Genomic DNA, 13234 nt, shown 5'->3' with positions numbered 1-13234 from the left:
CATAAGAGAGTGTTCTTGGTGCACTTCTGCCCTGATCACAGCAGTAAACAAATCTTGCATCAGTCTCAAATTGTGAGATTTCTAGCTAGTGTCTCAGGGTCAAACCCTTATGCAAGTCAGTGTAGGGGCATGGTATATAGGAAAAGAAAATCAAAACAAGTTTAGGATGCCACAAACCTATTAAATGAACTGCACTTATTCTTCTCTCTCTGTAAGGTAGGTTGCTAAGCTGCTAATGGTAGTTACCTTCTTGTAGTTGTACTGATATGCTGGGAAATTACTTTCCCCTGTTTTACTTACTCCCAGTAACTGTTCAGACGTCTGAAGTTGACATCACATTTTCACATAAGAATTTACAATACATTTGTTATTAACACATAGGAGGGTCTTATCTTTTCTGAAAGGGTCATTTAATGGAGCAAAGAGCAAGCAGCAGGTTTTTTGTTTTGTTTTAATAGATCCTTCACTGCCACTGATGACTTCTTTTAAGATCCAGTTAATAAACTGTCCCTGTGGAACTAGGGCTCCAGATGCTCATTCAACTACAACTAGCCAAGAGCCAAATCCTGATCTATTGAAGCTACTGTTAGTTTGCCATTGATCAGGATTTGGCTTCAAGATTCTTCACCATCCATGCTGCCCACAACAGGGGTGTAAAGTAAAGAATTGGCAGGTGGCCGGACGTGTGTGTCAGGGCTGTTTCTGGAGTACTGTTAACTTAAAAGGCAATAGGGGCAGCTTCAGAAACGGAAGACAGCTTTTCACCTCCATGTCACTGACTCAAGTCCAGCCCAGGTCACTAGATAAAGAATTGATTTGGTAGCAAATTTATTTATTTATTTTTGGAAAGTTGCCACCCTATACTCCTGGACCCTTACATTTACACCTGTCCTGCGGGGGGTGTGTGTGTGTGTGGAAATTCTATCCCATGCTGGACTCTGATAGTAGAGACACCGAGCTTGATTCTGAGTCTCCCCCCACCCCCCCCACATCTCTGGCTTGGGTAGGAAATAGCCTTCCTTTACAGACAGCTTCCCCTATGGGAAACAAAGAATAGCTGTAAACACAATAAACTCCATCAACCTCCCTCCCACTATGTTGTGGGTAGGCAACCAGTGTGGCACACAGCCCTTATGCCAGTTCTACACTGGCTGCAGAGGCTGTCAGCACAGGTAAGATTTGGGGGAGGGGGTAGGGCTGGTTCCATCCTTTTCAAGGCCCCTTTTCCCTGCCAGCGGCATACAGATCCTTTGTGTATCTGAGAATCAGGCCCTTCCCCTGCCGGACACGTGGGCTTTTAAAGGATCCAGAATTGCACTGTGTAGCCATGTTATTTCCTGCAGCTATTTGCTTTTTCCTTGTAGATTTCTCCTCTAAACATTGACCAGGGCCAATGCTGTACAGTCTGTGACAGAGACAGTCACTGCCTGAGTCTTCCTGACTTCTTCAGCTGAGCGACAACTGAATACGCCTCTTGTAACTTCGCAGTTCTCCAGAATTAGAACACTTCCTTCTCTTAGTAGGTTATTATTGGTTCCCTTGTGGGATACAAAGTTCTTGTTTTCATATGGAGTCGCTCAAGCATTTGCTTCTTTTTCCAATAGTAACTGTACTTTGCTGTCAGTGTCAAACAAAAACATCCCTCTATTTGTATGAGCATATCTCCCTCTCAAAGGTTGTAAATAGTTTCCTGGTACATAATGTAAATCCTAACAAGATGGGGTTGCACTGAACTGTTGAACATTTCCTGGTGTCTGTTGGCTTGTGATGAGAATTGCACTGAGTTGCCCCTTGGTCTATGTGAGAGATTGACTAAGGCCCTTCAAGTAAATTGTTGTTGAATTTCTGGCAGTACTCTTTGGTCTTTGGAGTGCAGACCATGAAGTACAAAAAGTATGCAACAAAAGGAAACTGCTTGCAGCCAAAAGAAACTTTTTACGCTGAACTAAAAAGAAGAGACCACAACAAACCACACACAAACTTGTGTACCTGCTTTTGCCCTCAGACAGTAGAATAAAATGATTGAACTGGCCTTCACCTGGGGTTGGAGATGGTAAGGGTCAGTAGACTGGTTAGTTTGTAAGAGCTTCTAGGCAGAGCTGTCTTGTTTGTACAATGTTTAGCACAATGGGGACTTGGCCTCTAGGCACTACTACAATATTGCTATTGCTAATAAGATAATGAGGGACAGAGCCTCAGCTGGTGTAGACTGGCATAGTTCCATTTTCTTCAATATTGAAGAGAGTGTTGCACAATGGGTTGCCAGTTCAAACCCAGCCAAGGTTCTGGAGCTAGGACCAGACAGATTATTCCTCGAGGTAACTCAGTTGACTTCACTGGCGCTAAAACAGGGAGGAGGAGTTAGGCCCAAATGTTTCCCCCGTTGGGCCAGATTTCCAAACAGAGCTCAGCACATTGGATACCAGGCTTTTCTGAAAATGTTATGCTCATGGCATACACACAGAAGGTTAGAAACAAAGCAAACATGCTTCCTGGAAGACTGGAACATAACACTACTTTATTTCTAAGAATCCAGAACTCTAAACACAACAACCAGAGAGAGAGAACATGCACACAGGCATGCTAAGGCAGAGAGGCATACCTTCACCCACTGTCAGTGGTGGATTTAGAGTTAGTGGGGCCCTGTGTGCAGCTTCATTTTTGGGGGCCCCACCTTGGGACCCAGCCAAGAAAAAAACACTTATGCCCCCCCCCATTTCCTCCCCTTTATAAGTAATGGGAAGTAAATGAAAATAAAGTGAGGCACCTTGATTAGGGCAGGGAGTTGGGGTGGGCTCTGGGAGGAAGTTTGGGTGTGGGGTGCAGGCTCTGGGCTGGGGTGCGGCGTTTATCTCGGGTGGCCTGGCTCCCAAAGCGACTGGCGCACATACCCCGCTCGCAGCAGCTTCTAGGTGGGAGGAAAGGGGGCCAATTCCCAGCCAATGAGAGCTGCGGAGTCGGTGCTCGAGGAGGGGAGCATGCAGAGACACCCCCCCTTAGGGGCCACATTTACATGCCAGCCGCTTCCAGGAGCAAATCAGCGTGGAGGAAGGGAGGCAGAGCGGGCAGGGAGCTGCCTTAGCACTGCTGCTAGTACATCTCCACATGCCCCTTGGGGTGGGGCAGTGCACAGAGCTGCACGCCCCTGGTGGGGGGGAAGGCAGAGACCTGCCAGCAGCTGGCCACTTCCAGGAGTGGCGTGAGGTCACCAGCCACGGCATACAGGCAGCCTGCCTGAGCCCTGCTACGCCGCTGGCTGGGACTCAGGGACAGGTTGTCAGATTTGTCCTGCATTTTGGGACCCCTCCCCCCCCCGTTGTTGGGGGCCCCATGCCACCGCACAGTTTGTTTCCATGGTAAATCTACTCCTGCCCACCTTGCTCCAGATGGAGTCTTTTGCAGACTGACTGCAGAAGACCCAGATCACATCCTTCCCTACAGAGCCCTGAGCCTGCAAGGAGTCCCTTACGATTTAAGGAGACCACTATGAATTTTAACAGTTTTCAATATACCACAGAAAATCTAGCCACAGATATCACAATGGGAGCTGCTGGGAGTTAGGCACTGAAAAAAAAACTCTGGCCCTTGTTTAGGTGTCTAAATGGGAGCTGAGCGCTTCTGAACAATCTGGCCTGACTCTCCACTGTATTTCTCCAGTTGTGTGTCAGTTTAACACCGTTGAAATCAATGGAACTGCACCAGTGTTATATTGGGGAATAATTCAGTGGAGGAACCAGGCCCCCCCGTTTCAAGGAACACACCACAATAATATGGTTTTACTTAGCCAGCCCTGACTGCCTGGCTCTAATGTTCTGGTGTTGTGAAAAGCTAGCAGCCTTGGAGACTGAGGGCTTGTCTACACTTACCGGAGGGTCCGGCGGCAGGCAATCGGTTTTCTGGGATCGACTTATCGCGTCTAGTGAAGACGCGATAAAATCGATCCCTGATCGCTCTGCCGTCGACTCCGGAAATCCACCGCGGCAAGAGGCGGCAGCGGAGTCGGCGGCAGCGGTTGACTTTCCCCCGTCCTCACCGCCAGGTAAGCCGACCTAAAATACGCAACTTCAGCTACGGTATTCACATAGCTGAAGTTGCGTATCTTAGGTCGGACCCCCGCTGTAGTGTAGACCTAGCCTGAATTCCTTCAGTTATCCACAACAGGTGTCAACAGAAGCTTCTCCCACCCCCCCAACATGCATCAGCCACTGGCTGGTCAGGCGGCTACCTTTATGGGTAAGACATTGTCTTTGATTCATTCCATTCTTGGCCTCCGTATTGAGGCTCCCAACATCCACCAATTGCAACAGTGGGTTTCAGGGTTGACACCTGTGCCACTAAGAGTTGGGACTGAGAATTGGAGCCGAGAGTTCTTTTACATGGCCATCAAAGTACAATAGATGGTAACAAGTTTGGGTTACTATCCCTTGAGATGAATTTGAAGTGGCAAACTAGAGAGAAGTTTTAGGTCCGATTGTTGATGCCATTCCCATGGTAATAAGTCTATAGAACACAAGGATCAGACATTTCAGTTAATACCCTTGGAGAAATTCACACTTGTGCAGATGCCAACAGGGGATGATGGTGGGTATGTGTGCACATGCACTACAGGTCCCCCATCTGGGCCCAAATCATAAAGGAGGAGCTAGAGGCATTTGTCTCTGTAGCCGCTCATGTTTTTAGCTCTAGAGATCCCTGGTTCAATACCCAGCATGTCAGCCAAGTTAGTGGCCATCACACCAGTAGAAAGCCTAAACACCATTAAAGGCCGTCTCAATCCCTCAAAAAAATAAAAATAATAAAAAAAACCCTCAATCATTATGGAAAGCATAAATCCTTAGTGAACTTTCTACCCTTATTCACCAGGACTTTACCTGACATTCATCTCTGGTAGCTAAGAAAAATCTTACAGGTGGAGTGGTGGGTGGGTGCAAGATTCATCTGGCTTGTTCTTTGGATTCAATTTGTTATCTAGATTACAGAAAAGACTCTAGTGGTCCATATTTTTAAATCCCAATGACCTTTAACTATGAGAAATAAGAGGAAAAAAGTGAACCCAGACAAATTCATAGCTACAGGGCAGGGGAAAGGAATGTGTTCCTTTAACATATGAGAAAAACATTGCAACATTCTGCATGAAATGTCTATTTCCCTTTTAGTCCTGTAGCTGTTATGAATTATATAGTCAGTAGATTCGTTGTTGCTTGTGCTTCTTTTTGCTCATGGGTACTTTGGCTGTTCTAATTTTTATTGTTGATCAAATAATTGTGTGAAATATATTGTTTCATCTTTGCAGAATCTGGTTTTAACGCCATGGTCCTCTAATATTGATAGATCTCTGAGCAGCATTAATGAGAGGAAGCAATGATGCATTTTCCACCCAAGAAGCATAGAGTATTTTACAAGATAGGGAAGTATAGTTATTCCCCCCCTTAAAGAAATGGATGCAAGAATGAGATAATGGGTCATACAGGGAGTAAATTGAGGAATTAAAAATATATATATATGACTTTCACTCCCCCCTCCCCCCCAATTCTAACCACTAAACCACATTGTCTTACATGCACAATGAACCCATCTAATGGAATATATAATTCCTTATATAACAATGGGCCACACTGAACTGGCAGGCAGTGTGGTCTAATGTTACTACTAACATTTCAGGAAGATGCAGATTACAAAAAATTCTGGTTTTGGCCCATTTTTCATTTAAAGAAAAAACTGTACCAAAATGAAGGCAAATGGAAATGCTATCACAACTCTAGTATGTTCCCCAAAACAAAAATGTTTCCTTTGTTCAGCTGTCAGCAAACAGCCCAACAACAACAAACCAAAGAATCTCACAAATACCAAGCTCCTTTTAATATGGAAAAGTTACCCCCAGTGTCTCAAAGTCTGAGATGAAGAAACCCCATGCATCTTGAAATTTATGACTGTAATAAAAGCGTTGTTTACTTTTACTCAGTTGCAAGTTTCCCTTCCTTTATATTTGGCTCATTTTGCAGCAGGCGAGAGACCAAAGCTCATGTCTTCTTCGGAGAAAGATCTGGAAAAAACTCACTGATTTTAGTCAGCATTGTGATGGTGGGGGAAAAACCATCACTCCACCTAACTCTTCCGCACCAAGAATCATCAGGGATAAAATTAGTGAAAAAGTGGAGAACGCCACGAACACAGAGGACACACATCCCAGTAGTTAGGGCATCCTCCTTACCCTTAGAAGACATGGGTTGAATTCCTTGCTCTGCTACGGACCTCCTATTTGGCCTTGGGCAAATCATTCAGTCTCTATATGTGTATATGTGTAAAATGGGGAGAAAAAGCATTTCCTTATATTACCAGAGGTGCTGTGAGGGTAAGTACATTAAAAGTTGTGAGGTGCTCAGATGCTATGGTAATGGAGTACCATCAGGGCCGGCTTTAGGAAGTGCGGGGCCCAATTCGAATACCCGGCGGCGGTCCGGGTGTTCGGCAGCGGGTCCTTCACTCGCGCCAGGTCTTCCGCAGCACTGAAGGACCCACCGCTGAAATGCCGCCGAAGACCCGGAGCGAGTGAAGGATCCGCTGCCGACGAAGACCTGGACTGCTGCCGGGTGAGTAAAAAAAATTAAAAAGGCGCCTAAGTTAGGCGCTCTTCTTTAGGGCGCGGGCCCCGATTTGGGGGAATCGGCCTAAAGCCGGTCCTGAGTACCATAGATATACAAAGGATCACATCCTTGCCAGGTACAAACTAGCATATTGCCATTGACTTCAATGGAGCTATGTTAATTTATAGCAGCTGAGGACTGGGCCAAAAATTTAGGTTCTGAAGAGAACCCAAGTATCTCTTAAGAAACCCAGCACATCCAAACATGCTTAAAATAACTGTGCCATTCATGATCTTGTGTGTCAAGTCAGGGTGAAATTCGCCCCTCTGCAGAGGCCCAGCCCAGGCAATGTTCCAGTCCCACTGAAGTCCTATCCCGAGGGCTTAACTCTGACTTAAGTGGTGGATAGGCCTGTGCTGACCCTATGCAAGGAGATGCATTTCACTCAGGTGATACTCCATACTGATTTCTCTACAAGAGCAGCTGTGTGTTTGGTTTGCCTTTAAGTTTCCAGGAATAAATCGCAATGAACGAAGATGAAGGTTGTCTCAGCAGAGACATCTTTCCAAATCTTTTGCATTTAGGGATGAATCTAGCTCCCATCTCTAATTGCATGTGGCCACTCAGGAGTAATATCAGTGCCATCCCGCAGCACAAGGGGCAGGCACCCCCAGTGTGGTGTGAAGACAAGTCATGAAGTGGCTTCAGCACATAGCTGTGCCCTGGTGCTATATTGAGGGAGACACGCAGCCATGTGCATGGATCTTTCAGTCCTCCTCACCCCACGGATAGAGCCTACAAAGGTTTCAGCACCCATCAGGCGAGAGCTGCTGCCCAGCAACAGCTCCACTCTCACTCCAAGGGAAAGACTCCTTCCTTTTCTATGGGGACCCCTGCAGCCCAGCTACTGAGGCCAGGCTCTGGAGTATGGCTTTTGCCCATACACAATGTTTATTTTGTTGGATGTTTTCTACTGTAGAAAGTGTAGTGCAGCTTGCCCTGGAAAGGTCCCACACCATCCCTGGAGCTTCCCTTTGGCTCCACACCCCTCTTAAGGAACCATCTGATGTGTAAGAGTCTCAGAGCAATGTATCTGGCTCCCTCCTGTGGAGACCGAAGTTGCTAACCCCCAACCACCTCCGATTTACACAAGACTAATGCCAGCCAGCGCCACAGCTGAGGTCTACCAGAGCTTCCATTACAGCAGTGTCCTACATTCAGTGCTAGCCAACAAAATCCTCCCTGCTCTAAAGTTACTAGCCGTACCACAGACGTGGTTAAAGGTGATGCATCCCACTAAATTTATAACTGTGATGTAGCAGAAACCTACTGCTCTAATGATTCTCAGCAGAATTGCTCAACACAGTAACTCCCAGGGTTTTAATTCTGCCTCTCCCTGCCATCTAAGTTCATATTATTGATCATGGGCCAAATCCCAAAGTCCTTTCTTGCTCCCTTCTACTCACTTAAGCAAAGCTCTCTTGGAAGCAAGCAGGAGTTTTGCCTGGATAAGGCCTTCCGAATAGGGCCCTGTGTATATTTGATATGGATTAGGTCTAGTTATTAAAATAAAAAAACAATTAACTCCTCCACTGCTTAATATGCAGAAACCTAGGGTGAAATTGGCCGGTGGGTCAGTACAAAAATCAAATTTACCCTGTAAACTCTGAAAATAGGCTTTAAGTGGGACTTTAGTTATGTAAAGACCGTGTAGTGACTCTACACAGGGGTACATGTCACCCTTTCAACAGTACCTTATTCCAGGATTAGCCCCATGGGACTGCTTTGCAGAGTAAAGCACTACTCAATATGGGTACAGTAGGAGAATTGTGCCCAGTGTGTGCATAATACCCTCCCCATTCTCAGCCCCCAAAGAAAATAAATGTAATACATGTAAATGCAGAGGATTTGATAAAGAACTGGGAATTTAGCTAATGGCATTTGCCATCTGATTTTTATCAGGGGACCTGTGACTTCTTCAGAGATACTCAGCTGAGTCCTTTCCATCTACCTTCAAACTTTTCCCGTTCTCCAAAAGCTGAACTTATAGGAAAGCGTCATTCTGCAAGCAATGCCCCAAGAGGGACTTACACAGGGATTTTCAACAGCACCTAACTCCCATTTACTTTCAATGGGAGTTAGGCAGCTAACGGGCTTACGCACTTTTATATCTGCAAACTTCCATCTCTCCCCATTCACTCTCCCACCCCTATGCATGAACAGATCCACACATGAACTGCCCTCTATTGGTCATTAGTTACAGGAGACTTTTCTATTTACTCATGCTCTTTTCATAACTCATGCATTTTATGCTCACATGGAGAAGTTCTACGGGCCTATTCTGTCTCACTGGGCCAGATATTCAGTAGGTGGAAGTAAGCATAATGGAGATATTCCTGATTTATACTCCTGCACATGAGTTGAATCAGGATCGCTGCATGCCTGATAGCGTACAAAGATCGCTGCAGGCCCTGTCTGATCTGTGGCAGCATAAGGGTACACAACCTGACATCTTTATTATTGTTTGTTTACCCATTGAAAAGGTGCATGGGGCTGTACAAGAGTCAATACAGTATTTGTGTGGAAGGCTGGATAGTACGAGAGCTGGTCAACATTTTCATTCCAAAAAGTTGTGATAAAGCGGTTTTTTTTTTTAATTTCCAAAAAGACCAAAAGCCACTGGAAAACAAAAAGCAACACCACAAACTTGATATTAGGAGGAAATGGGGGGAAAAATTGTTTCTCCTGTTTTTCAAATTTGGGGGGGGGGGGAAAAAAAAAAAAACCCTCATTTGCTGACCACTTTTGAGTCTAAATAAGTGAGGACTTTACCCAAGTTACTGGTTTGGTCCAGCTGCTGAGGCAATAAATGGAAAGGTTCTCTTTGACACCATGCATCCATGAATGAGATCTGAAAGAGGCCCAGAGCATAGGCCAGATACCTTAGGATCAGGGCCAGCTCTAGGATTTTTGCCGACCAAGGCAAAAACAATTTTGCCCGCCTCCCCCCCCCCGTTTTTTAATTACCCCACCCCCGGCCCCGCCTCAACTCCGCCCCTTCCCTGCCTCCTCCCCCCCAGGCTCTCAAGCCTAGGAGGGAGGGCGAGTAGCAGCGCGCGAGCGGCAGCAGCAGCGGAGGTGAGCTAGGGCGGCCGGGGCACATTTTTAGGGGCAGCATTCTGGCGCCGACCATGCCGCCCCTAAAAATGTGCCGCCCCAAGCACCAGCTTGTTTTGCTGGTGCCTAGAGCCGGCCCTGCTTAGGATGCCCAGAAGAGAAAAGCCCTACTATGTTTTTAAAAGTAGATTTACTTGATGTTATATCATTGTTGACTTACTTCTTGTGGGCATGGTGAATGCTCACATCTGTCCTGTAACACACCCCTGTGAGGTCATTAAAAGTCAGCCTCGAGGGGTTCACACTCAGTGTGGTTTGCCCTGCTCCAACCGCCTTACAAAGCTTGGCGAGTGTGGTGGTTTAGAACATTTATTTCACTTTCCCGCACAGCTGAAGTATATAGTCAGGCTACATAGAGAGTACAGATAAAGAACAGAGCAGATTTTGTGCCAGTAGGAATCCAAGTCTCTCTAGGGACGTGGAACAGGGTATCTCTGAATAACAGTGCTGTTGTAAGAGTCTGGGTCAGGCTGGCTCGTCTGTCAACATAGAGCAGGGGCAAAGCCAGCTTAGTTCCAGCTACCTGTAGGTCCCACAGCATAGTGGGATCCCCCAATGGAATAGAGCCATTGTAGGTGCTACACTTCAGCGTCCCCTTCTGGCCAAAACAAGCTCAGGTGCATTTGGATCCTGTGCTTGGGGTTCAGACCCAATACGCTGAGGTGTATGGCTGAGTGTGATCCCCAGTGACTGAAATCCAGCAGCATGCGCTAGTGCTACCTCCTCCACAGCGGAACGCGTGCAAATCAAGGTCATTGTCAGACCTACACTCCTTGGGCTTCAGTGAGGGAGGCTGGCGAAACTGCCCCACGGGTAGGGAAGGGAAGCCAGGCCTCTTCACAGACTAGCAATTAAGTGGGGGCAGGGCTGCACATACATAGCGTTTCACTCTATCTGAATTGGAGTCTAAACAGGCTCCACTGCATTAGCCAACTGATATTTCTTGGAATGGGGGCTCATAGGCAGTTCTAAGACACTAGACATCAGCTGGGGTGGGATTGTTCAGAGAAGCTGAACACCTGCAGCTCCCCTTAAATCAATAAAATCCAAGTGCACTTAGGATATGTCTACACTATGAAATTAGGTCGAATTTATAGAAGCCGGTTTTATAGAAATCGGTTGTATACAGCCGATTGTGTGTGTCCCCACATAAAATGCTCTAAGTGCATTAAGTTGGCGGACCGCGTCCACAGTACCGAGGCTAGCGTCGACTTCCGGAGCGTTGCACTATGGGTAGCTATCCCACAGTTCCCGCAGTCTCCGCCGCCCATTGGAATTCTGGGTTGAGATCCCAATGCCTGAATGATGCAAAACAGTGTCGCGGGGGGATCTGGCTACATGTCGTCAGGCCCCTCCCCCTCCGTCAGAGCAACGGCAGACAATCGATTCACGCCTTTTTACCTGGGTTACCTGTGCAGACAACATACCACGCCAAGCATGGAGCCCGCTCAGCTCAGCATCACCATATGTCATCTGGGTGCCGGCAGACGTGGTACTGCATTGCTACACAGCAGCAGCTAATTGCCTTTTGGCAGTAAACTGTGCAATATGACTGGTAGCCTTCATCGGCGATCTGGGTGCTGGCAGATGTGGGGCTGCATTGCTACACAGCAGCAGCCCCTTGCCTTTTGGCAAAAGATGGTGTATTACGACTGGTATCCGTCGTTGTCGTACTGCAGTGGCTGAAACTCCGTATGTCCCCCAGTCGCTGCCTTCCAAATGACGATGATGGCTATCAGTCGTAGTACGCTATTTTCTGCCAAGCGCCCAGTATTTTCTGCCAAGCACCCAGAAGATGCAGAGGGCTATCAGTCATGCTGCACCGTCTGCTGCCAGCCTAAGATGTAAAAGATAGATGGATAGATTTGTTCTGTATTCATTTGCTTCCCCCTCCCTCCATGAAATCAACGGCCTGCTAAACCCAGGGTTTTGAGTTCAATCTTTGGGGGGGGCTATTCTGTGTGACAGTTGTTTGTGTTTCTCCCTGATGCACAGCCACCTTTGTTGATTTTAATTCCCTGTACCTGTACGCCATGTCATCACTCACCCCTCCCTCCATCCGTCAGATACTAGTTTCGCGCCTTTTTTCAGACCAGACGCCATAGCACTGGGATCATGGAGCCCGCTCAGATCACCGCGGCAATTATGAGCACTATGAACACCACACGCATTGTCCTGGAGTATATGCAGAGCCAGGACATGCCAAAGCAAAACCAGGACCAGCCAAGGAGGCGATTGCAGCGCAGCGATGAGAGAGATGAGGAAATTGACATGGACATAGACCTCTCACAAGGCACAGGCCCCAGCAATGTGGAAATTATGGTGTTACTGGGGCAGGTTCATGCCCTGGAATGCCAATTCTGGGCCCGGGAAACAAGCACAGACTGGTGGGACCGCATCGTGTTGCAGGTGTGGGACAATTCCCAGTGGCTGCGAAACTTTCGCATGCATAAGGGCACTTTCATGGAACTTTGTGACTTACTTTCCCCTGCCCTGAAGCGCCAGAATACCAGGATGAGAGCAGCCCTCACAGTGGAGAAGCGAGTGGCGATAGCCCTGTGGAAGCTTGCAACGCCAGACAGCTACTGGTCAGTCGGGAATCAATTTGGAGTGGGCAAATCTACTGTGGGGGCTGCTGTGATCCAAGTTGCCAGGGCAATCAAAGACCTGCTGATATCAAGGGTAGTGACTCTGGGAAACGTGCAGGCCATAGTGGATGGCTTTGCTGCAAGGGGATTCCCAAACTGTAGTGGGGTGATAGATGGAACCCATATCCCTATCTTGTCACGGAGCACCAAGCCACCGAGTACATAAACTGCAAGGGGTACTTTTCAATGCTGCTGCAAGCCCTGGTGGATCACAAGGGATGTTTCACCAACATCAACCTGGGATGGCCGGGAAAGGTACATGATGCTCGCGTTTTCAGGCACTCTGGTCTGTTTCGAAAGCTGGAGGAAGGACTTTCTTCCCAGACCAGAAAATAACCGTTGGGGATGTTGAAATGCCTATCGTTATCCTTGGGGACCCAGCCTACCCCTTAATGCCATGGCTCATGAAGCCGTACACAGGCAGCCTGGACAGGAGTCAGGACCTGTTCAACTACAGGCTGAGCAAGTGCCGAATGGTGGTGGAATGTGCATTTGGACGTTTAAAAGCGCGCTGGCGCAGCTTACTGACTCGCTCAGACCTCAGTAAAAAGAATATCGCCATTGTTATTGCTGCTTGCTGTGTGCTCCACAATATCTGTGAGATTAAGGGGGAGACAGTTATGGCGGGGTGGGAGGTTGAGGCAAATTGCCTGGCCGCTGATTACGCGCAGCCAGACACCAGGATGGTTAGAAGAGCACAGCAGAGCACAGTGCGCATCAGAGAAGCTTTGAAAACGAGTTTTGTGACTGGCCAGGCTACGGTGTGAAACTTCTGTTTGTTTCTTCTTGATGAACCCTCTGCGCCCCCCCCCCCCCCCCCCCCCC

The sequence above is a fragment of the Terrapene carolina genome, unplaced genomic scaffold (genome assembly GCF_002925995.2).
Source record: "Terrapene carolina triunguis isolate 2854851 unplaced genomic scaffold, T_m_triunguis-2.0 Scaffold53, whole genome shotgun sequence".
NCBI lineage: Eukaryota > Metazoa > Chordata > Testudines > Emydidae > Terrapene > Terrapene triunguis.
This window is presented reverse-complemented; position numbering follows the sequence as displayed.